Source organism: Gopherus flavomarginatus, chromosome 6 (genome assembly GCF_025201925.1).
Source record: "Gopherus flavomarginatus isolate rGopFla2 chromosome 6, rGopFla2.mat.asm, whole genome shotgun sequence".
Lineage (NCBI taxonomy): Eukaryota > Metazoa > Chordata > Testudines > Testudinidae > Gopherus > Gopherus flavomarginatus.
This window is the reverse complement of record NC_066622.1, coordinates 79,810,364-79,836,057: the sequence shown is the minus strand read 5'-3', so window position 1 is coordinate 79,836,057 and position 25,694 is coordinate 79,810,364. Positions and strand designations below refer to the sequence as shown.

Genomic DNA, 25,694 nt, shown 5'->3' with positions numbered 1-25,694 from the left:
ATAGGTACTCCACCTCCGCAAGAGGCAGTAGCTACGTCAACAGGAGAAGTCCTCACTTCAACATAGCACTTTCTGCACAGCGGGTTAGGGCGGTATAACTACGTTGCATAGAGGTGTGGATTTTCCACACCCCTGAGCGATGTAGTTATACCGACATAAGTTGGTACTGTTGATCAAGACTAGGTGTTATTGACTTTCAATGAGATTTAGATGCCCAAGGCCCAGATTTTTAAGGATATTTAGGTGTTGCTGTGCTCAGACTTGCAATGCCTAACTGAATTAGGAGCCTAAAACTCATTTAAGTACCTAAGTGACCTTTGAAAATGGGAATTAGGCTCCTAAGTAATTTTTCTGCCTTCAGATGGTTACCCATAGTTCACAAAGGAAGTTGGGAAGCATTGCTACATTCATTCAGTAAAATTAGCTCTACCAAAATAAACATTAATAGAATAAAATTTCTGAAAGAAAAGGATCCTAAATTATTGCATGATCCTTGGATTTCAGTTAAAGGGAATTAAACCCCAAACCTGAAAAATCCTTGTTCACTGATGTTGCCTGTTTACAATTATAGAAATATTTCTTTTTTAAATATAAATGAGCAAAATTATATTTGCCCACTAGTGTAATGTAAGTATTGTATATTTATTGCCAACTGTCATCATGATAACGGGCTGATGACTAGACTTTGTTCAAGAGGTGCTAAGTTTTACAAGGCATATACACACACACAAGATTGTCAGATATTATATGGCGAGAGGCATCTGTCCAGTGGTTAGGATGCTAAAGCCAAGGATTTGGGAGACAAAGCTCCATTCCGAACTCTGCCTTTCTTTGTGACCTAGGGCAGATCTGTACAGCGAAGCAACGTGCACTACAGGCATGTGATCTGTAAAGTCCACTAACAAGTCCCTAGAGCACTTTGAACGCACCAGCAGGGTCTATGTGAACCAGTTAGTGCTCAACACATTAGTGTGCATTAGAAATAACACCACCATCATGTGCACTGCCACACTATGCAGATATGCCCTCAGTCTTCCCGTGCCTCAATTTCCAATCTATAGAATGAGGATAATAGCACCTTCCCACCTAACATGGGTGTTATAAGAGTAAATACATCAAAGATTGAGCCACTCAGATACGACAGTAATGGGGGGATCTGTAAAAAATAGATACAAAGTTGAATGACAAAAATTAATTTCAACAGAATTTTCTACAAGAAAGTTTTTAGCCGAGAATGCCACCTATACATTTTTGTAGTCCCTTATGGTTTATTAATTATCTTTAATTACCCCCAAATTGAAGGCACACAGATTATTTAGACCCTTTGCCCCCACCAAGGAGGTGAGTCTAGTACAAATTTCCTAAAAGCAGAAAAAAACATTAAAATTTGGGCATAACCATTAAGACGTTCTATTTTTCCCAGACAATACTCTTAACAGAGGACAGTACTGCTGATTTACAACTCTAAAAGTAAATAGAACTGCAAATCTCTCACACAAATCTTCCTTATCACACTACTAGGGATGTGCAGGCATGTAATGAATTCCCTGGAACAGACAGATCACCACCTCTTCTCACCTTCCCTAACACAACACTTGCGCTTCTAATTTGCTGGCGGATTGCTGCTTAACTGTCCTTCTGTGTCTGTTATGCTCAAACGGTTTACAGCTCATTCAAAGGAAGTCTAATATACACCAACTGCTGTTTACAAAGCAATCTTTAGCTCTGTACTGATTACCAACCACTGGGCAATCAAGATGATACACTCTTTTACTTAATTATTGGCAAAAAGAACAGGAGTACTTGTGGCACCTTAGAGACTAAGGGTATGTCTACATCTACAATTTTGCAGCGCTGGTTGTTACAGCTGTATTAGTACAGCTGTATAGGGCCAGCGCTGCAGAGTGGCCACACTTACAGCAACCAGCGCTGCAAGTGGTGTTAGATGTGGCCACACTGCAGCGCTGTTGGGCGGCTTCAAGGGGGGTTCGGGGAACGCGAGAGCAAACCGGGGAAGGAGACCAGCTTCGCCGCGGTTTGCTCTCGCGTTCCCCGAACCCCCCTGCAAACCGCAGGGAAGGAGACCTGCTTGCTCGGGGGTTCGGGGAACGCGAGAGCAAACCGGGGAAGGAGACCAGCTTCGCCGCGGTTTGCTCTCGCGTTCCCCGAACCACCCTGCAAACCGCAGGGAAGGAGACCTGCTTGCTCGGGGGTTCGGGGAATGCGAGAGCAAACCGGGGAAGGAGACCAGCTTCGCCGCGGTTTGCTCTCACGTTCCCCGAACCCCCCTGCAAACCGCAGGGAAGGAGACCTGCTTGCTCGGGGGTTCGGGGAACGTGAGAGCAAACCGGGGAAGGAGACCAGCTTCGCCACGGTTTGCTCTCGCGTTCCCCGAACCACCCTGCAAACCACAGGGAAGGAGACCTGCTTGCTCGGGGGTTCGGGGAACGCGAGAGCAAACCGGGGAAGGAGACCTGCTTGATTACCAGAGGCTTCCTCAGGTATGCTGGGATACCTGCTTATTCCACGGAGGTCAAGAAAAGCGCTGGTAAGTGTCTACACTTGATTACCAGCGCTGGATCACCAGCGCTGGATCCTCTACACCCGAGACAAAACGGGAGTACGGCCAGCGCTGCAAACAGGCAGTTGCAGCGCTGGTGATGCCCTGCAGATGTGTACACCTCCTAAGTTGCAGCGCTGTAACCCCCTCACCAGCGCTGCAACTTTGTGATGTAGACAAGCCCTAACAAATTTATTTCAGCATGAGCTTTCTTCGGATGCATAGAATGGAACACACAGACAGGAGATATTTATACATACAGAGAATATAAAAAGGTGGAAGTATGCATACCAACAGGAAGGGTCTAATCAATTGAGATGAGCTATCATCAGCAGGAGAAAAAAATTTTTTTGAAGTGATAATTAAGTTGACCCATAGAAGGTGTGAGGAGAACTTAACATAGGGAAATAGATTCAATTAGTGTAATGACCCAACCATTCCCAGTCTCTGTTTAGGCCTGAGTTAATTGTATCTAATTTGCATATTAATTCGAGTTCAGCAGTCTCTCTTTGGAGTCTGTTTTCGAAGTTTTTTTGGTAGCAAAATTGCCACCTTCAAGTCTGTCACTGAGTGGTTAGAGAGGCTGAAATGTTCTCTGAATTATTGGTATCTGGATGAGCAGCGTTATTGTTAAACAAAAAAGGGCTCTGTTTTTTTAGCAGGTCCCAGTGAATCTGAAATGTTAAGATTTGTTATTAAAGACTTATTTCCACTAATGAAACTCTAGAACCAATTTTCCCCTTCAAATATTTTGAATGTTAACTAGAGTTAGGCCCAAACCACAAATTTGGATCTGATCGCCTCAGAATTGAACAGTTTGGGTCCATTTCTGATATTGAACACGTGAGCTGCTGCAACTTAATTTCTCTCCACTATGCATCAAGTTTTTATTCGCATTCAGGTAGTTGTTGCAATGCAAAACTAGAAGGAAGATGCAGTACCTGCTGCATGGAACATAAAATCTAAATTATATAGTTGGAATTGTTCAGACAATATGCAGGATATGGAGAACTGGCAATATTGTACTCCAAACAAGAGCAGCACAACAAGAGCAGCACATTTATCATCAATTTAGGAAGTCATCCCTTCTAGGATGTGATTTTATGTTGAAATTATTTTTGGCTAACACTACTGCATTAATCTCCCAGTCAAAGCCTTCCCCATAGGCCTGACTTTTCCTAAACTCTTCCTATCATGCTTGGTAGCTCCTAGGGTTCCCTTCCCTCATAAGCCACTTCTACCTCAATTTAATTAACCTATAGCCTACTACAGAACTTCCTCACCTGCTAAGAAGGTGATGCAATAGGAGAAACATTTCACTCTCAAAATGTGTGAGTGCCCTCTAGTGAGAGTCCCCAAAGATAATATCAGACCCTTCACTAGTATCAGATGAATGTGTATTTACATGGCAATGGTCTGCTCTGTCGGGTATGCAATTACTATAATATTGTCCCATAATGCACCATCAAGCATGGGAAAGCATTGCCAGTCATCAGTGGACTCTGTAGATAGTACTTATAGCTCAGAAAATTGGCATTAATATCTTTTGTCTGGTTAAAGAAACCACCAAACTAATGCAAAGTTAAAAAGAATCAACATGGACCCATTTTACTGCTGCTTAAGGACTATTTGCTGAGAATTGTTGCAAGTCTAAACTCAGAATGTACACAGAAACACAGGGCATAGAACTGGAAGGCATCTCCTGGGTCACAGAATCCAGTCTCCTGCTAACATAAGCAACCACATGGTACAATCCCATTCATAAATTTATCAAACTCCATCTCAAAACTAGTTAGGTGGTTTACACACATTACTCCTATTGGAAGACTGTTTCAGAACCAAACTCCTCTGGTGGTTCATATTGGTTAATATTAGGCTTGGCAGAATTTGATTTTTAAAATAATTTTGATGGATAATCATGTTTACTTTTAAGCCTTTTTATTGTTATTAATTTGAATTTTCTCAGATGTGTGAAATTATTGGGGGGTGGGGAGAGTCAGACAATGACAGAATACATTCAAAAGGTTAAAGCTCTGTAACCATTAAAACACAAACTGTCAACATTTTAGCCAATATTATACCATAGTAAGTTCTCAAGCAGTATTTTTCTTACTTTGCTTACCTGTAAACTATGGTTATCATCAATGGAAATATTTTTTTCATTCATTTTTGTGTGCATGGGAAATTGCCATTTATCGACATTTACCAATAAAAATCTAATCCTTCCAAGCATAGTTAATGGGATGTAGTATTAGTTAATACGAGTAAAAGTTTAATGAGTCAGACGCACAAACTGGTACAATTCTTGCCTTCATACAAAACATTTTGTAATGCTCAACTTGTAATCTATCAACATACCTGACTGTGTTGTGCAGGAAAGTGAAATTATTATTGTGTGAACAGATGCAGATAACACACTAAGGAAGTAAAATGTCGTGTATGACTACCAAATAGGTAAACTGAGAAATTCAGGCTCCAAAACTGCTGATTCATCTAATATACACTTACTGTAATCATGAATCTTGTAGCATGCCTGGCAGTACTGCTTGCAGTGGACACCTCAGGGTACTATTCTAACTTACTGTAGATTTTTTTCGTCAGCTCGTAATGGCAGTATTTTCTAGACTAAATAGCATCCATATCCGCCCTTGTTAGCAATATATAAATAAAAATATATGAATATTTTAAACGAAGAACTTGGATGGATTGGGGAGTACGTTTATCCGTTTGGACTGGGATCTAGAAGAAACACATGAAAAAAAATCCTTATCTAATGGCCATTAATAAATATACTCATGCTCTGGGAAGGGCAGTTACACCATTTGCACAAAGGAGCAATATAAGCCATTATACACTGACAGTCTTTATGCTCTGCATTTTATGGGAAATCTTGGGGTGCCAGGGAAAGCTGAATGACAGCAAGCTGTCCATTGAAGAACACGGAATAACTCACATGTAAGTGGTGGGTGTTGAATCGTTGCACAGACAGAATCTCACAGGCCGTTGTGCAACTGTATACATGGTGCTGTCCGGAAAGTTTCTGTGCAAACAATTTTCATACAGAAAGCGCATTTCCCACAAAATCAAAATATTCCAAAGGAAATATTCAATTCTCCCTTGGAAAATTTTCCCCAGCTCCACAGCTCCTCATTAGCCCACCTAGACTTCCAGGCTGCCTGACTCCAGCGCAGCCACTGGATGGACTGACTTGGAGCCATGGTTCTCATTGCTCCCAACTCCTTAATATCTTGAAAGTCCTGGGAGCCCCAGCTCTCAAGTTCTGGAGCCTTGGAAACATTTTAATGGGGTTAGATGAAATGTTGTTTTAGTTTTTTCTAAACAAAACTGCAGAATTCTTGTTCTGTAGGAATTTTCATATTTTTGGTTTTGTGTTCTGTTTTGGAATGGGTTTGTTGTTTTTTTTTTTGAATTTTGGGATTTCCCCTATAATGGGAATTCCAGTTTCTGTCCTGGTCTAGGTGTAAACCACTTCTCGGGAAGCTGTTGTATAATGATGCAAACTATCAACTGGATATTTACTGGAATGACTTAAAGGAAGGCATCCAGAAAGCATCGTCACTATCAAAATAGCAAACTTAGGCAAATCCGCAAAATACTGAATACCTTCTAAAAATTGTAAAAAATAGCTAAGTTTGTTTTTCTGAAAATCTCCTTTTCAAAAGGCAGGAGAGTTGCTCTTTAGATGGGACATTTTGCATCAAGCTCTCATCAAACGGGAATGTTCATTTATGTGTAACAATCTTACAAAGGGAGGGCTTATGACAGGAAAAGTTGACAATTTTAAACTATAACCATGGAATAAACCAGTGGTTCTCAAACTGTGGGTCGCAACCCCCTTTTAATAGGCTCACCAGAGCTGGCTCAGACTTGGGGCCTGAGGTTGGGACTGAAGCCAAAACCCAAGGGCTTCAACCCTGAGTGGCAGGGCTCAGGTTACAGGCCCCCTGTCTGGGGCTGAAGCCCTTGGGCTTCAGCTTTGGCCTGCCCCCACCCCAGGAGGGTGAGGCTCGGGCTTTGGCCCTGACACCCCAGGCAGCTGGGCTCACACTTTAGTCCCCACTCGTGGGATTGTGAAATAATTTTTGTTGTCAGAAGGGGGTCATGGTGCAATGAAGTTTGAGAACCCCTGGAGTAAACAAAACAAAACAAAGTCTTTATAGCTGAAGGAGAAAATGCTTTCCTGCACTGCACACATTCATGCCCTATTTGGTGCTATGTATTTCCTAGGCTGGGTATCATAATAAATGTATTCAATTGATGGCTCATGGGATCTTAATGGGAGATGGCGGCTTTCACATCTAGTTCAAATGCAGCCTAAGTCAGCAGTGACCAAACATTGTTACCATCTGCCTGTTCAGTGGGCTATATGAGATGAGTAGGGTTGATGGCTTCTGTTCTGTTCTTAGTAGAACAGCATCCATGTCACAGAAATCACCATCACAAGTGGCCCTAATTGGGAGTTGCAGCAGAGAGGTCAAGGACTGAATGGATGCAAAGGCTAAATGCACAGATTAAGGATGCAGGCTGTGACACATAGCTAGAAAGGGTTAAACAGCTTGCAGGCTGAAGAACCCAAAGCCCACCTTTAAAGCCATGTTAGAAAGGTATGTGAATGACAATTAGGGCCATTCATGTTAAATAGGCTAGAACTTTGAAGTGCAAACCTATATTGTTTGAAGTAATACTAATTGTGTGTATCTTAGATGCTACCCATAAAGAGACAGTTCCTGTCTCTCACTACAACTATTAATTCAGAGATCAACAGGGAATATTAACATTTAGCTGAATCTTGGGTAAAATAATGTCATTGTCTATATGTCTCTTTCAAGTTTGTAATAGACTACCCAATGGATAAATTGCCCTTTGTTAATGTGTGTAACTTATTACTGGTGGTGTTAGGAAGCAAAAGGTTACATCAAAAGCCTATTGTTTAATGAGAATTGTGTGGTCAGGTGGATGGATGTATAAAAAGACCGTTGGGTCCTGATCCTGTTCACCTCAGATCTGCTTAAGCTTCATCAGGGGAAGTTTGAGTCGCAAGACTGAGGTCCCAGTTACACTGGTATGCCCTGAATATGATATTTGGACATTGGACTATAACCTATTAACTAAATTCTAAAGGAACTCTTTGCAACTAAAAGCTCACCATCTCTGCTATGAATCTGAACCTCAATGGATTTAACTCATGTCTGTATGTATATTGATCTTTTAACCATACTCTGTTGGTTTTTTAATACATTTTAGTTTAGTTAATAAGAATTGGCTGTAGAATGTATTTGGGTAAGATCTGAAGCATTCATTAACCTGGGAAGTAATGTGTCCGATCCTTTGGGATTAGTAGAACCTTTTCTTTTATATGATGGATCACTTTAAGCCTTAAATTTTAAGGGAATGGTGTTGTTTGGACTTCTGAGTAACCAGTGAGGTGATACAGAAGCTGTTTTATACTGGCTTGGTAAATCTAAGTATTGGCATATCCACCAGTCTTTTGGAGTTTGTCTGCCCCATTCTTTGCAGTTCAATAATTGAATGACCATAGCTGGCCCCCATTAGGACCCCAGTCACACAGGCCCTTTAGATCAGGGTTAAGGTACTTTGGTTCTTGTTCTCTGGATATAGAGCACTTCAGTCTCCTGAGCTTACAATGACATGCCTATCACAAGAACTAAAGTCATTTAAAAATGGAAATAATTGAATAAAGGATGTTTATAATTTAATTTAAATTAAGCCATTCAGTAGGTATCCATTTCCTTTATAAACAGCTGGAGATATACATGTGCGTAGGCCCATTTTATGTCTTACAAAACCACATCATTAAATATCAATATCGTGCCCCAGATTTCATCCAGCTTAAAGGACAGACGAATGATGCTACAGACATGTAAACATGGCCACAGCCATACTGCAACCACTACAAACCAAAGCCACTAGGGTTTTATGTAGTAGGCACTGAAAGTCACATACACAGCTGAGATTTAAATAGTCAGTCTTGGAAGGACTGGTAGTGAAAATACTAAATATTGAGCCTAAACTATTTGTCAATCTCCTTGTAAAATGTACTGTAAGTTGCTGCTTATTGAAGTTTCACTTAACACTGATACAAAACTACACATAAAACTAGGGGGGCTGTATTCCCTTAGGGAAGAAAGAAACTTTTACTCTAATTATATTTTTTTCTATCTGTATTTGAAGCCTGTAATTCACTTCCTGAAAAACGACAGCCTTTCAAAGATTTGCACTGTCTTTGGTGTGGCAGCAGATGGATGAGTGCACATGCTGGAAGAAAGATGAGCCAACAAAGGGAGTCAGAAGAGGTCCTCACAAACAATGGAAAATTATTTTAGCCAACAGGTTTTAATCTCCAGTTAACTTGTATTTCAAGACCGCCTGTGGAGCAACTGTGATGGATAGTTCAGAGCCTTTAGAGCAGATCGTAAAAAGAGAGTGGGTCAGTCCAAGGATGCAGGTAAATCACTAACTTTTTAATGTTCTGCCCATGTGAGTACCAACCATGGTGTAAGTGTGTCTTGTCCACAACAAACATTGGAGGCTAGGTCACTCCTTCCCTTCAGCCTTTGAGCCACTTGCTGTGCAATTCTTCCTTACCTCACTGAGTGAGCAATTCCTTTCCCAGTGTCATTTACCTACTATGGCACTATGGTTCCTAATTTTGGTTGGACGTATTCCACATAATCTTTAATTAGAGATTAATCTTTCATTCCTGGAGACTCCAGGCCAATCTTGGAGGGTTGGCAGCCCTATATGGCATCATCTGTCCTGCAGCATCACCCTAGTTAATTAAGATGTCCTAATTTCCAGGAATGCAGTATAGTTTAGTGTATAGGACATGATACTGGAAGTCAGGAGACCTGGGCCCTGTTCCCAGGTCTGCCACTTACTTGCAAACCACTTCTACTCTTCACCCTTATGTTTCCCCACCCACCCTTTGTCTTACCTAGAGAGACTTTAAGTTCTTTGGGCTCAGGACTGTCTCTTACTAGGCCTTCAAACAGTGCTTAGCACCATGAGACCCTGATCTTAACTGAGGCCACTTGGCACTAATATACTATGAACAATAATGTTACCTGTACACCACCTCTCCATGTTAGGTCACAGCATAACCAAAATCGATGCCCATAATTCATTGCAATTACTAGGGTAAAGAGAATTGTGAAAATCCCTGCATCTTTAGCAACTACCCCCAAAAGACTGTCTGCGGGGCTTTCAGCACTCTAATGCTTACCTTACACTGAGCTAAGCAGCCCCTCTAAGATTGCCGGCTCTCATTCTGTGATGAACCCAGCATACGCTATTGCTGGTAACACCACATCAAACTGGGAGCCCCTCTGAGTAATGAGTCAGCCATTTTTAATCTGGGCAATACAGCATAATTGTGAACACAAATGAACCCCGTCCAAATAAGGGACTGTGTTTCAGCAGGGGACTATGGCGGCTCAAATTGTCATCAGTGCTCTGCACACTGGAACATTATACTGAAGTAGGAGATAGTGAACCAAGTGAGATCGGCTGTCACAGAACCTAGGGAAAGAAAAGTGATTTTATGGGAGTGTGTTGAATTGCCTCACTTAGCTTGGCTATTGGGAGATAGTCAATATGTACTGCTAAAGGTGAGGGTATTCAATTTACGGGCCACCTTTAGAAATAAGAGACACTTCTACCCTTTAAAATTGCTCCCAGAAAGCTAGCTCTTCTTACAATGTTCATCACTCATTACCCAAAGTTATGATTTTCTCTCCTCCAGTAGCTGTACCAGGTAGCCCCTTGCTAAATCACCAGGAAAAACACGGTATTAAAGGTTATGTTTAAATGTTCATCTATTTAAACATCTTTGCCATTTTAGAAAAGAAAACAAAACCAAAAACTGCACTCCTAACTAAGAGTGCACCATCAGCTGAATATAATCCAGATACAGACCCATTATCACACCCCTAAAGACACATAAAGCTGCTGCAGGTGAATCTATCAAGTTGTTTTGTTGTAGTCTGCTTTTGTATTCATTGGGAGTTAGCTCATTGAGGAGCCAATGCTGCAGTGCCAAAACAAGCAGAACATGTGAATTGCTGAAGACATGAGTTACAAGCTGGTCACTTGTATACAGTCAAGGTCCAACCTACGCTACACAATCAACTGTGTTTGCAGGCTGCAGCATGTTAGACCAAACTGTGTCCTCCAAACTGTGCTAAAGTCTTCTAGTCTAAGAGACAATATAGTTGACCACAGCACATTACATTTGCCGATCTACCACAAGCAAAATGCTTAATGTGATGAAATAGGAGATAACTGCATTATTCTTACGAATATAATTGGTGTATCAATTTGCCTGCCTGGGTGCACAAAGTTTAATCAAAGGAGACTGTAATGGGGTTGCAAGAATCGAGCAGAAAAAGCGAAACAATGACACAGATTAAAGCACCCTCAGGTACACTGAGGGAACAATGGGGCTATCCCAATGTCTGAGACCCTAAAGATCAAAGGATCTTGACCAGATAAAAGGTAACCCTGGCAGAGAAGAAGGGAGAAGAGGAGTGGTCAACATTCCATGAGGTTGATACAGAACTGGGATAGAGAAAGGAGCTGCAGGTATGCAGGCTTTCTAAGCAGGGCTTCAAACTGGGCGTCGGGACCCCTCAGGGAGTCGCGAAGGTAATTACATGGGGAGGTCACAACCTGTCAAACTCCACCCCAACCCCGCTTTGCCTCCAGCATTTATAATAGTGTTAAATATATATTAAAAAAGGTGTTTTTAATTTATACGAGGGAGTCACATTCACAGGTTTGCTATGTGAAAGAGGTCACCAGTAAAAAAGTTTGAGAACCACGGGTCTAGGCCAGGAGAAGCTAAAAGGCTGTGTAAAGTCCATGAGGTTAGGTCTCTTTTTGTGCTGAACCCATGTCTCTCAATACTGTAGTCCTATGGGTAACATTAAACAATACTGTCTGGGAAGTCTACGTAATCCCTATATATTTTGCAGTAGGCCAAAGAGAAGTCACCAGCACAGTTCAAACACCAGTCGGAACTACTGAAGTAGGCCTTGTTGGTACTTAGACTGAGAACTTAGCATCTCCTGTGCCTAGTGGCACAAAGCCATTTTCCTCACAGCAGTCTGTCCACAGCAAGATGTTTGACTGCATCATAAGTTCTCTCGATGATAACAGCATCCTTTTAGATTGTTCTGTGATAGGTCCGTCTTTGTCCTCCACGCCTTCTCTTTCCTCTAGGTGAAATCCAATCTAAGATGTACCTTGTGCTTCTGCCACAGGCTAGCCCAATGACGTGACCAAAGGACCAAAGCCATTCCTTTCTAATTACTGAATCTACAGTTTGTTAATCCATGCAGGGCAGCACTTCCACAGTGGTTACACAATCTCTCCAATATGTTTCCAAGATTCTTAACACTGGTGGAACCCATTCAGCTTCCTGTTGTATACTTCCACCTTCTGCCATGTTTCCGAGAGATACAATAGTATTGGAAGGACCATAATTATTTTAGTGTGTGGATGTAACTTCTTATGCTTCCAGATGTTTGACAAATGGAGAAACGATCCACTGGATTTACCGATTCCTGCCTTCACTTATTTAGTGAGCTGGCCTTTAGCAGCTTTGTACTTCCAAGACAAATAAAACTCTTTCATACTCTTCTCCATCATTTACACATACACCAATGTAAACAACATTCTCGCCTATCTCCATGTCTTTGGTCTTCTGCATATTGATTTTAAGTCTCACTTTAGCAGATTCTGCTTTTATGCTCATGAAGAGTCTTTTCCATCCAACTTGGTATCCAGTATGACTATATCATCTGCCAAATCCAAGTCTCATAGCTTATCTTTTGCGTGAATACCACCAGTGTCTTGGCAGCAGCCATCACTCTTCTCATCACAAGTCTATGACAATACTGAAGAGAAGTGGGGACAGTATGCAAATTTGTGGTACGCCAATAACAATCTTAAACCATTCTGTGTCTCCACTCTGTTCTGACGTAGTACACAGACTCATCATATGAAACTTTTATCAAATTAATCATCTTTGATGTAATTCCATAGTGTCTCAGGATCTTCCAAGGTGCTTCTCTGTGGACAGTATCACTCGCTTTTCTAAAATCAAGAAAAAACGTCTTCTGCTGGGAATCTAAGCCTTTCTCAATCAGTCATCTTCAGATGAAAATCTGGTCTCCACATGACCTACCAAAGTGAAATCCAGCTTGTCGTCCCCTGAGTATCAGAGTACTATCACCAACAGTTTTCACCCTATTAAAAATGATAATACAACACACTTTTACAGGAAGAGATAAGAATGTCATCTCTTTTCAGTTATCACAAATAAGCTGGTCCTCTCTCCTCTTAAGAAATTTTGTGGATAACACCTCTTTTCCAATCTTTAGGAGAAATCACCTTCTCCCAAAACAGTCCACACAACCTGCACGCTTAATTCATCATCACTTCCTCTCTAAGTTTTAACAGTATAGCATCTCTCTTATCACAGCCTAGTCCTTTACCATTCTTCAGTCAGTTTATGCCCTCAGTTACTTCCTCAAAGGTGATTACTTCTAGTGATAAAGATAAGTCCTCTATTTTTTCACATCTCTCTCAAAGTGTGCTAGTGGTTCTGACTGGCTGAGCAGAGTCTAGAAATATTCCATCCATCGGGCTCTCTGTCCTTCCTCTGTAACACAAAGTATACCATCTTGAGCCTTCAAGTGCCACAATGGTTTGAGAACAATGACCTCTGTTTAGAAACTAGAAAAACCTTTTTAGAACTCCCTCTCTTCTATGTCTCCTCAGATTCTCTTGCTTTAATTTCTATCCATTCTTTCTTATCTTTTCTGGTTCTTCTTTTAAGTTCCATGGTTTTGTCTGCAATATTCTTGTTGCAGAATAGCTCTTTTACTGCTCTCTCATTCTTGTAGAATTCTCTTCTTTAATTTTTGCCTCTCTTCACCAAGCCTCCATATATTTGGTTGGAGACATTCTTCTTTCTTAGATCTTCTCAGCCCCAATGTGGTCCTAGCTGCATTCACACTCATTTCTTTGAAAAACTTCCATTTTTCTTCTTTGTCCTCCATCAGTGTCTAACTCTTCAGATCTATTGTTAAGTTTCAGCTTGAAATGTGCCTTAACTGCTGGATCTACTTACTTCTTAGTATCATACATATCCTCTGCCTTGTGTGGTGTTACCTTCCTTAGTTTTATTTTGATTAACCCAAGATCGTAATCACTTTCAACATCGGCACTTTTACACACCCTCGGATCCAAAAGTGAACTTCTCCCGTGTCTATTCATGGCAACATGAGCTGTTTCTGACCATAAGTTTATGACTTTCCTTGGGTGGAAATCATGTACCACCAAAGCAAAGACTGCACAGGTCACAGTGTTCAACAAAACATTACCCATTGGCAACCTGTCCTGGGATGCTATATCTGCCCATAATATGATCATATCCCCAGTATTATAATGACTAACCCTGTGCATTTAGATCTCCGATGAGGATAACAATGTCAAATTACTGATCCTGCCAAGGATGCTCTGCAATCTTTCATAGAAATAACCTTTGACCTGTTCAGCGCTTTCATTTGTTGGTGGATAAAACTGAACCACCGGTTCCTTTTTCGTGGTTTGTCACAATAATGCACCTGATTGGCACTCAGCATGTTGTAACCCACGTGCTGCTCTTAGAGTGGGCAAACTGCAGAATTCCATCCCAGAAATGGCAAAGAACACCTGTGGGGGTAAATTTGGTGAGACCCTGCGAAGGGAGAGCGATGCAGCTAACCCAGTAACTGTGATGCACAAACCCCATGCCATTTAGTCTAGTATCATGTCTCAATAGTGACCAGAACCACAAACTTCAGCAGCAGGTGTAAGAAACCTTGTAGTGGACAATACTAGAATAAGTAGTATAAGCCTCAGGGAGGGTGAGCAGAAACTATCACAGACAGAATGGCATAAGCCATGTGGTTTTATATAAACTCAAATTTTTCAAAAATCCTACCTAATGTAACTGTACATGTCCATATTAATGTTAATGTCTAACCAGTTTCTGAATCCAGCTAAATTCTTTGACTAATAATCTTGTGCAATGAGTTCTATGTTAATTATGCATTGTGTAAAAGTGCATTCTTTGATCAGTTTTAAATTATTTTGCTTTTCAGTTTCATGAACTGTGCACCTTTGTATTGTGAGAGAGGGTAAGCAGGAGGGCCTGATTTACCTCCTTACGCTCATTCATTATTTTGTACACATCTATCATATCCCAGCTTAGGTGTCTTCCTTCTAAACTAAACAGTCCCAATCTGCTATTTCTCTCAGTTTATCACTAATCCTTTTCTACTACAACTTTTTGGTGACACGATGACCAGAACAGGACACGTTATTTCAGGTGAGGATGTACCATTTTTTATTAATGTCATTATAGTATTTTCAGCATTATTGTCCATTCCTTTACTGAGTTCAAAGTCACCTAAGTTCCATTTTCACTACTTTCTTGTAAGGTTTTTATGTGCTTTTTTAAACTTCTATTCTTAATTAAGAATCCAATTACATTAACAAAAACCCCTCTTCATAAACACTCACCTTATTACAAGATTCACATGCTTTTTAATGGGAGACTTGAACGAACAATGGAATTTGTCTTTGTTGACAACGACAACCTGTGACCACATCATACTTCCCCTCTATATAGCTAGTAATTATAATGCTACAAGTACTATATCACTATTGATGCTGGAAAGCTTCTTTGAAATCTGTGTCTGGCTACTAATTATGATTTCCCCTCTAACCTCGGACCTACAGAATCTATGAAATATGGAAGGCAAACTAATTAAAATTTGACAGATTCCATCTTCAAGACAAGCCTCCCAAGATAACAATTTTCCTATTATTAGTGAGGAGCTTGATCTCTCTTTCACAAAGGCACCTTGTCTCCAACTCCCCAAATGTCATAGCAAGTGGTTTATGTTATCATGCCATCTGATTTACCTATGCGGTACCATGTGGAGAGACTTCTGTTTTTTTTAAGCCTACCTAATATTAAAAAAAATTGCTTGGATACCTTCCAGAGTGGGATGCAGGGGTCTGTTTTAGCTCTCAAGATAACCTCCTGCCAAGAGTGGCCCCTTTAGATAAAGATGACAAGTCCCTGAGATAACAACTCTTTCCAAGTACAAAGGACTCAAAAGCAGACCCATTTCTGAACTAAATGCCTGTTCTTTTGATTCTATTGCTGAGTCTGGTTACTGGTTAGTGCCTGTGATACTTTTATATACTACAGCTGCTGCATTCTGTTAGACCCGAAACAGAAGCCAGCAAGGACCCCTTCCTCACTGTCTATACTCAAATGTGCAACTCCCGCAGGAATCTTTACAGCATGCTCCCAATAGCATACACAATCTGCCGATGTTTGTTTTCTAGCTCACAGTCACCTCTCCCATCTACAAATTAGACAACATTTGGCTACCAAATACCACTGTAGTTATAACATTACCAGTGTTTATTTAAATCTCTTCCTATAACTAGGAAGAAAGAATATTTTCTCTCTCACGTGCGCGCGCACACACACACACACACCATTTCTAATTCAATATGAACATTTCACACTCAGCTCCTTGGTCTGCTTTTTATTACATCAAGGCATTTATCTCAACTCCTTGATTTGTTTGTATTATATCAAGGCATTTATGTGGTGTGTATTAACTCTAAGCAGGGTTTATGTTGACTATTTCAACCATTTTATACACAAAACAGTCATTTAACAACAAGAGAATGATAAGACAAACACATTTGGACTTTGGACTTAACTTGAAGAGTTTTCCAGTAAATTGCAAAGGTAGAAGATTGAACTCAGATAATTCAGCATCTTTGGTCATAATCTAGAACTCAAAATACATTCCTTCCCTACCCCAAAATGAGCTCCTCTATTATAATATGGGACTACTCTACCTTGGGTTCTACAGCGCATTCAATGACATTATAATTGCCCTGTTTATAACAGTGCCTTCTTTCAAATGTTCAAAATGCTTGGCTTCCTGATTGCTGGGGTTATAAAGAGGGTGCAATGTAATTGCAAATACTGAAACCACGACACCAGCTTGTGTAGACAAATCATAGTTGTCTGTTTCAGCTCTCTTTAAAAAAACTACTTTTTTTTTAAAGTCTTTAATGCTATACCACCAGGCAGAAAAGTTTAAGATTATGATAATTTTCTGTTACTATTCTATGTCCATGTCTGATACTTTCTTATCTACATATATCTTGCTAAAGACATTTGCTGATCTTAAACCTGGCTTGAATGAATAGCAATTGTTCCCTTTTGGTTTTGAAGGTACTTTGTTTGTCTACCCCATTCACTGGCCTGAAATCAGCAAGGCCTCAGATGGCTGTTGCTATGGTAACTCTGTTCATTCAACACTGGCATATAATGAAGACAATGTGTTTTCCATTTAGATGAGTTTTAGAGCAAAAGAGAGGAGACTCCTGCTTAACAGCCCCCTAGAATGCCAGAGCAATATAATCGGGTTTTCTGTAGTACCAGTTAAAGCATGATGTGTGACTGAAAGAGAGAGAGTTACACTGATATTCAGCAATAATTACAGCATTGGCCAAATTAATCAACAGTGCTTCTGCAGTTATGTTTATGTTTTAAAGACTTCTCCCTTGAGAACAGAAGTAAAATGCAGTCACAACCAGAAAGCAACAGCTGTGCTCCTACTTTTTTCTGTCAATATGACATTTTATACCTCACTGACTTGAAAATGGACTCTTTGGAGCTTCTCTTTAACCCCTATTACTTTCTGCTTCTTTAAGTGGAAAGGATATTTTAAAATACAATCAACACGTGCTATTTTTTTTTAAAACACAAACTTGCATGAATACTCACTGAGGGAATAAATCTAAAACACCAGCTTTTTCTGCATTACACTATCATCTGAGTACTGAACATGTAAACTGGAGCTACAGGTTAGTGAGCCCAAAAACACCCTTTATGAAGTGTAGGAAATACAGGAAAGTTACTTAAAGGGAATTCTAGAAAGACAGTATTATTGATAAAATAGGAACCAAATTTGCTTGGATCAATTCAGTATACAAACAACATGACTCACCCACGAAAAGAATAAAATCAGTACGGGCAGAAATATTTCTTTGATTTGATGCATTTTTCATACCTATGCTGTAAACTGTCTTGCCTAGTTTGGTTTTGTTAATAGTAAATTGAAGAAGAGAAAAAACAGAGTTTCATGAGAAAGAAAGAAATAGGGACTCTTCCCACAAAGAGCAACAAACAGCAGGAAAGGCTGTTTATTCAATCCACTTAGTATTTGCATGGGATATGCAGTTGAGTATTGTTACTCCAAGTCTACTACTAAATGGGACATTTTAAAAGGATATTTGCAAACACAGACACTTGCTAACTCAGCCTTCCCCTGCCGCAAAAAAAATTATTATACAGCAGAAACTAGTTTAGTACCTTGATAGATTAGTTATAGACACCTCCCGCCCCCAAATGAAAGCCTTTTCCCAGCTTTTATACTACAGCTTCTTGTCTAATTGTTTTTATATCCCTTGTGGACTTCACTCTGGAAAGAAAAAAGGGACTTTGAGATCCCCAGTAATAACAAAGTGGAAAATGGAAATGAGACATAGTTTTTCTTCTATTTACAGTGGAAACAGTGACTTGAAAATGTTTCACTTTTCCACTGTTTTTGCAGAGCAGTAGGGAGCAAACACTTCCTGAAGGGAAAGCCAGTTTTCCAAGCTCAGATGAAGTCCAAGATTTTACAATTCAGAAAGGAAACATCATGTTTTCAATTTACAAGTTCTACGCTTAATCAAGTAACCGCTCCCTCCGTCCTCTTATTTCACTCCAGAATGGCAGTGCTGGTGGCAGGAAGGTTTTATTTCTTTTATGAATCACATTCGTGCCATTTTTGTTTTAAGAAAATAAAGTGGGATTTATGTAGAACAAGAATGTGTGTACAAGACTCATGTTTTTCTACCTTCAAGTTTTGTTCCATACACTCTTTCAAGCCTCACACATGTGAGGAATCTTGACTTTGCCAAGTAGCCCTCATTAAGTAAATAGAGAGAGAGAGAGAGAGAGAGAGAGAGAGAGAGAGTGTGTGTGTGTGTGTGTGTGTGTGTGTGTGTGTAAGGGTTATAGAATCATACTCCAAGTTTTGAATGGTGTGAAGGCAGCAGATACTCTGCTTGGTTTAAATAGCCAGTGTGCACAAAGACTCAGGTTTTGTGAAGCTATAGACATTTGATGAAATACTATAATAGTACCAGAGTTTGGAATGTCAACAATTACTGTGTCACTAGCTTGTTTAAAATTCCTGAAAATAAAAAAAATATTCCTCACCCCCCCCCCCCTTGTCCAATTACTCATGTCAAGCCAGGCCTACAAAGTACACACAATTGTCTCCACACTGAAACTTCTGCCATTTCTAATTGGCTCCCAAATATAAGGCCTATATGAATGGATCTAATTAGTATTTCACACTGTTTTCAAGGGAGCTGGCTTTGATAAATTAGGAAACCTAGTGACTAACAATATATTTTGTAAGACTACCTGAGGAAGAGGAAGATGTGTGTCATGATCTGTGTTCATTCCTTTACACTTCTACAGTTGAAGAAAGCAGTCATGTTAACGTCTGTCAGTTCTTTTCTGGCTCTTCATGCGAGCTGACAGTCAACAGCCTTACTTCAGCCCCTATAAAGCTTAAAAGCTGCAGCTGCACTAGCTGACATGCCTTTTCTAGTTCCTCTCCCTCCCATACCCCCACCCTTTTATTTCTAACGTTTTGTGCCTAGATCAAAGGAACAAAGTCACAAAACCTGACTGAGCTCCAAAGCTCAGACAAAGAGTAAATTTTAACAGATGACTGTGTGTACATTTTTATATATAGTCATTTTTTCCTTTTCTCCCAATTTCAAACAAACATTCTCATTTCTAAGGGGTGAGCACCTCAATGATCTCAGATACTGACAGAATACCAAAAAGCAGACACTGCTTACGCAAGGAAGACAGCAATATAAATCAAGGCAACCTCAGTGTATTTGAACATAGAACTATTGTCATTTCAGACCTTGAAATATAGTCCTTCATCTCCTGCCAGCTCAGTCAAGATTCTACGCTGACCCTCTGGATAAAATGTCGGACAAACCCATTCTGTAGAACCATCCCACTGAAAATATATTTTGGTTTAAAAGCAATAGCTACAATTGCTTACAAATAATTTAATACTTACTTTCTAGAAGAAAATAGGGGGTTGAATAGGTTACCTGTACTTATGGGTCTACAAAGCCAAGTGTTTTTTTAAATTTCAGTGTCCACATGAAAATCTGTAATGTTTAAATATAAAAATAATTATAGCTTGAAATGAAATTATGGCGAATGTAGCTTGCTCGGAGCTAGAGACAAACTTTCAATCTAGCTTGACAAACTGGCTTTAAAATCCACCCAGAGTAACATTGTTCAGGCCTGGTAAACTATTCAGTACAGGATTCATTTTCTCTCTCTTCATTTGTGGAGAAATGACTGCGGCTTTACTATACTAATTAGAAATAAAAAAGCATACGAAAAAACTAGACAACAGCATATGGAGGATATCAGCAAAGAAGTTGAACGAAAAAATCACAAATAAATGAGAAGAGATGAGAAGAAAATTTGAAAGGAAAAAAGACTAGAAACATCTCCTTACTCAACAAACGTAACCAAAACAACAGCCACAGCAAAAATCCTTCACCGAAAAACATTTTAACAAAACAGGTTTGAATTGCTATATACTAAAATGGGATTGCATATATTTAAGCTGTGATTCAGCAATGTGCTTAAGCATTAAGATCGTTTGTATTGTTTTAACACCAGGTTAGGTACACTAGTCATGCCAGGACTTGGTTGTGCTAGGTGCCGTATGGGCCAAACCCTAAGCACATGAGTAGACCTTTGACTTGACTCACAAGATTAATGGTAGGTACATGCTTAAGTACCTTAGTGTTGAAAAACTACTCCTGAATTTTGCAATTCATTGGATTATTATTGCTAAAATGTTTAGCGGAATCTGGAGTCTGAAAACTTCCTAATTTTAAGAAAGAAAACGGGCAGCTCCTCAGCTGCTGTAAATGGTTATAGCTCCATGAAGACAATGGAGATACAACCATTCACACCAGCTGAAGGTCTGATCCAAGTTATTTTAACAAGAGAGTACTTGCCTATTTTAATATAAATACACCTCTACCTCGATATAATGCTGTCCTCGGGAGCCAAATAATCTTACCGCGTTATAGGTGAAACTGCGTTATACTGAATTTGCTTTGATCCACTGGAGTGCGCAGTCCCGCCTCCCCGGACCACCGCTTTACCACGTTATAGCCAAATTCATGTTATATCAGGTTGCGTTATATCGAGGTAGTGGTGTGTATGTATATATTTTACTTTTCATCATTATGTGTATGAACAGCAACGAGCACCCTGATCTTAGTTGTGGTGCTATTGTAACACAAATAATAAATAACTGGAAGAATTTGTGCTGCTTACTTATAATACTTCATTTAGTTTGGCCAATGAAACTTAACTAGTCTATCTGCATGTTCTGGTTTTGATTAACTGATTAACAGTAACAACAACAATTAATAATGCATAATAGCAGCAGCTCCATGGTGCAAGTTTCAGATTTCAAATGCTGCAGGGAATGTTTAAACATAAAAGAACATAATTTTTAAATTCATTTTCCCTGTGTGTCCCTTATATAGATTAGGCCCCCACCCCGCATTGGCTTCTGCTAGCACAGATCCATGCAGCTTCTCACAGGCACAGAACTACATGCTAGTGGATCCTTTTGTAGAACAGAACAAGGTCTTCATGTGCAAATGGCTTTGAAAAAATAATTGTGTCCACAAAACACGTAAATAATAGTTTCTCCCGTTATAAGCTACCGCCTCTCCATGCTCCTATTACCTTACAAACACTGTCATTTTTAAAAAACCTTCCTCTTGATTTATTCAGTATTTAAAATATATCAGTACAGAGGCTGACAAGTTATGCATGCTTGTTCATAACCTATTGACAAAGTTTATGCCCTACACACAACAGAGTTCTTCACACTCTAGATTTTCCCTAACCATAACACACAACTATACACATTTTCAGCAACAGAATGGAATTTTATGGGAGGAGATTTACTTTGCTAAATGTCCAGTAGTTCTCATTTTGCCCTTTCTATATTACACTATTGTTTATCAGCTGAGAAATACTGTTTAATAGAAATATTATAGCACTAGCAAACACCATGGCTAAACTAAATCCTAATGTAAACTCCAGTTAGAGGGCTTTTACATTGCTTTCATTTGCTGTGTGTGTACAGTTGCAGACTTTAAGATAATAATATTGCTCAGTAATAGCAATAGTTTAATTTCATGTTGTAACACCCTAATGACTTTATTGTTTCACTCCCATTTGAATTCCAATAGCTATTACCATTTAAACACCTATATTATCGAAGAGCTGTGCATGAATGCCTTCTGGATAATTTACTTATGTTACAAAAGACTAATTCCGTGGAAGGCTATATGTTTCTCTAACTGTTGCACCATTTATCTTCTCTAGCATAACTGGAATCCATCAGAAGAGCTGCCTAAGATTAAAACAAGTCATACTTCAGCTGATATACAGTAGTTATTTCCTTCCATCAGATAACCAGACAGAGCCAGAAAAATAAAGATCAATTTTAAGTTTGGAGACATTTATAAAATTCCATGGTGGCAAATTCATTGCTACATAAAATTTAAAAATCTAAGCTTCTCAGACTGTACAGCTAAACAATACATTTAGGCTGACAATTTAAGGTTAACCAATAGAGGCTCAACTATCATTTAATATCTGAAGAATGTAGTTGACTCCTCCACAGAGTTAGCTAATAACTCGAGACCAGTCTAAGTTTCAGTGGAGGGCATGCAAGTCAAATGTAGGGATGTCGCTAACCAATTTACACTGTCAGTGTGACATCAAAGGAGAAAAAAATGACCAATGAGATTAAATTACATTCTGTTAAAAAGTGACCCAGCAATCTAACATCATATCAAATTATGAAAACTAGTCAAAAAATGAGCCATAAGCTTGGTAAAATTTTTGTTCCATTTGTCAGCAAAATTCAAGCATTTAATGAAAAATGTAATTGAAAATTTTCAGATGAGTCTACAAATTATTGCTTGACTCCCATTACTATCAACATTAGATAAAGAAAACCTCCAGAAGAAATGTGGAAATCATAACTAGAGACAAGTACTTGAACTATATTTCCATACATAAATACTTTCCCACAAGTTAACTCACTGATACTTCTGTGCATTATCAGGGCGTCCAGACAACTGAATGTGGAATCTCCTGGGGCATGAATGGTTGGAATGACAACATTTAATGACTTGCAGCAGCCAGGTTACACGCAATGTGATCTTTTAGGCCCTGTCTTGAATAAACACCGCCATGTTAACCTGGTTACCACTCAGCTGTCTCGTAATCTGGTTAGAAACATGGTTCCAATTTTTACTAAAGTCTAGACCATAACAGTGATTCATTATCAAGCTGAAGCATCCTTTGCTAACACTTCAGTAAAAGCTCTTTAGAGTGGTTATCAAATGCTACTATGGTCCAGACTTCACTAAAAATTACATCCAAACCCTTGCTCCTGCAATGGAGGTAACTGTGGGACCAACACTCATAAACAGGTTAGGAGGCAAAAGAGTTGTAAGCAGCTTTCCTGCCATGGTGGTGCTTCTAGCCATAATCTTTGTTCCTTCTGCTCTCCCATGTGCCTTTTTATTCATGACTGTCTTGGTACCTCAAATGATTCTCATTTTACAGATTACCATTTATTTACACAAATACACTATCTATTTTAATTGCAGATGTGTTGCCAAGTGTTACATCAAACACACTTTCAACGAACAAAACAGGGCACTCCAACACAGCAGCACACGTAGCTCTTACACAAGCAAAAACCTCATGCCAGCTCTTCCCAACCCTTCATGTTCCACCCATGTCTGACACAAGGGCCGCCTCTATGCTACTTTCCTGAAGACTTTTTCCATCTACAAGACCAGAGTTCATATCAAAAACAAATCTACACGAGGGAATTGTTCCAATATTTCTATAGTTAGCCTTAAGTGTAACAAAGTATTTTTTAATTTGAAATTCTCTCTTAATTTTTCCATTAAAGATAACCAAGACTCCTTTAATAAAACAATTAACTATAAACACGTATTTCTCTGACATACAAAACTCTAAAGTGTATTTTTCATAGCATATAATGAAAAATATTTCTGCACTGAACCAACTTCCCATGAAATATAAAGCATCTCTCTCTCAACCGCCAAATATTTGGTGACGCAGACAAAATCCTTGATTGTCAAAATTCATTAAAACCAGGCATGCCAACATAATTAGTCTAGCCTTAGCATGGTGGGATTGCTTTTTGAAGTCTCTTCTAGCTCTACATTTCTTTGTTTCTATAATATGCATATCCTGGATTTCTGAATCATGGAGGAAATAATAAAATGTCTATTTTTTTAAACAAGTTTTTCACCTATAAAAAGAAAAGCAAAGGTTGAAAATAAGAAATATATATTTCAACCACCACAAGGAAATGCACAATATACTGATAATTTTATTTTAGGGTTAAGATGATCCATGGGTTTGGTAACGCTATATGGAACTTATCTGGTTTAATTTCCCTGGCCTAAAGTTGGTCTATGTTTCAGAAGTAGTAGTGACCAGCCATTGTGACTGTTCTAAAGATGTTTCATGGCCTGTGTGAATCAGCGTGTGATCTCAGTCCAACATTTAGTTACAGCTATCTGCAATTCAAGAAACCAACACCACAACCAAGACACATGTTTGCTGTTTCAGCCAAGACACCAAGGACTGCATGGGAATAGAGACTGAAATGTCATTACACCCTGAGGTGCAAGTGCAGGTCCTTTGAAGTCAGGACTGATGATCTTTGGTAGAACGTTTGTGGGAAATTTATACCACTAGAGTTGAATCTATTCTGTGGATCCTTCAGGGATGTGAAGTTAAATTTTGACAGTATTATATATACCAGAAGTGGGCAAACTAAGGCCCGTGGGACCCTCCTGCCCAGCCCCTGAGCTCCTGGACCAGGAGGTTCACCCCTGGCCCCTCCCCAGATGTCCTCCCTCCCCCGCAGCCTCAGCTCGCTGCGCCGCAGGTGCAATGCTCTGGGCGGTGGGCTGCGAGCTCCTGGGGCAGTGCAGCTGCAAAGCCCAGCCTGACCCGGTGCTCTGTGCTTCGCAGTGCGTGGCTGGCTCCAGCTGGGCGGCATGGCTGCTTGTCCTGGTGCAGCCGCGCCATCTGCCACTGGTGCTCCAGGCAGCGCAGTAACGGGGCAGGGAGCAAATGGTTTGGATAGAGGGCAGGGTTGTTTGGGGAGTGGTCAGGGGCCGGCGGTGTGGATAGGAGCGGGGGCAGTCAGAGGGCGGGGAACAGGGGGCTTGAATGGGGGCAGGGGTTCCGAGGGCGGTCAGGGAGAAGGGGTAGTTGGATGGGGCATGGGTGCCGGGGGTGCAGTCACGGGGGGCAGTTGGATGGAGCGGTGGGGGGCAGTCAGGTGTGGGGGTTCTGGGAGCAGTCAGGGAGCAGGGGGGGTGGATGGAGCAGGGGTCTCCAGAGGGCAGTCAGGAAGGTTGGATGGGGCGGCGGGGGGGCAATTAGGGGTGGTGGAGTCCAGGGACAGAGAGCAGGGGGGTGGATGGGGCCAGGTCCCAGGGGCGCCATCAGAGGCGAGAAGCGGGGGGCGGGGTCAGGAGCCGAGCCATGCTTGGCTGTTTGGGGAGGCACAGCCTCCCCTAACTGGCACTGCATACAATTTCTGAAACCCGATGTGGCCCTGAGGCCAAAAAGTTTGCCCACCCCGGTATATAGTGTATACACATAAGGCTTTATCCTGAGAATACTATAGCATTTGTGAGATATGGGGTTGATATGCATCCTAAGTAAAAACAGAAATGTTTTATTTTTTAATATAATTTAACATTTCAAGCATTGCTCACTAGCACTAGGTGTTAATGCAGAAACCCTCAT

General features: G+C 40.2%; 1 protein-coding gene across 13 annotated transcripts in view; it reads right to left on the bottom strand.

Annotated features, from left to right (window-relative positions):
• Positions 1 to 25,694, bottom strand: part of ZMIZ1 (zinc finger MIZ-type containing 1) — a 509,185-nt gene that overhangs the window by 260,452 nt on the left and 223,039 nt on the right. The window lies entirely within an intron of this gene.